Here is a 678-nt window from a genome sequence, read left to right as displayed (position 1 = left end):
CACTAATCCGTCAGAGCGTTTACAATCTTACTTAGCTTGGATGTGCACTACCATGTACCATCTTTTTGGGGAGGATATGGAGCTAAATAAACAGATTTTCCGGTTGAAGGTTGACGGATCTGAGGAGTCGAAAATAAAATGTACTCGGTGTCGGGGAGAAAGCCTAGTATTTCAGCGAGTTTTGCCCCGAATTTAATAGTAAACCTACAAAAGAGTTGATCTGGCGGACATTCACTTTCGTTATACAGGAGAGCTACGCGTGAAAGTCTTTTATCCCAGGTAATATTTTTTTCCCGAGGGAAATATGTACGAATAGAATCCTTTAATTCGGTTCTGATATCTCCAATAATGTTATTGTTAATGGTTTCGATTACGTAGTTGATATCACCATTTAAAATTTTCTTCGATGGTTTATACCTATAAAAAAACATACGTATAGTCTTCATTGAATTCACTTCGAATTACTCGAGCTGTGATTACTACTTGGGATGTGGGATCATCAGGTGTAACAGCATATATATTTCGAGGGTAGAGGATATTTATATGATTACATTGTACGGAAATATTATACATTGTAACGTATCCTGAAGGGTCTGGTCGTAACATCAAGATGGAGATTAAAAAAAAGAAAAAAAACGCATGTTATGTTAGTATCCAATCACCTTCTACAATTACGGG

Source organism: Penaeus monodon, chromosome 32 (assembly GCF_015228065.2).
Source record: "Penaeus monodon isolate SGIC_2016 chromosome 32, NSTDA_Pmon_1, whole genome shotgun sequence".
In the NCBI taxonomy this organism is placed as follows: domain Eukaryota; kingdom Metazoa; phylum Arthropoda; class Malacostraca; order Decapoda; family Penaeidae; genus Penaeus; species Penaeus monodon.
This window is presented reverse-complemented; position numbering follows the sequence as displayed.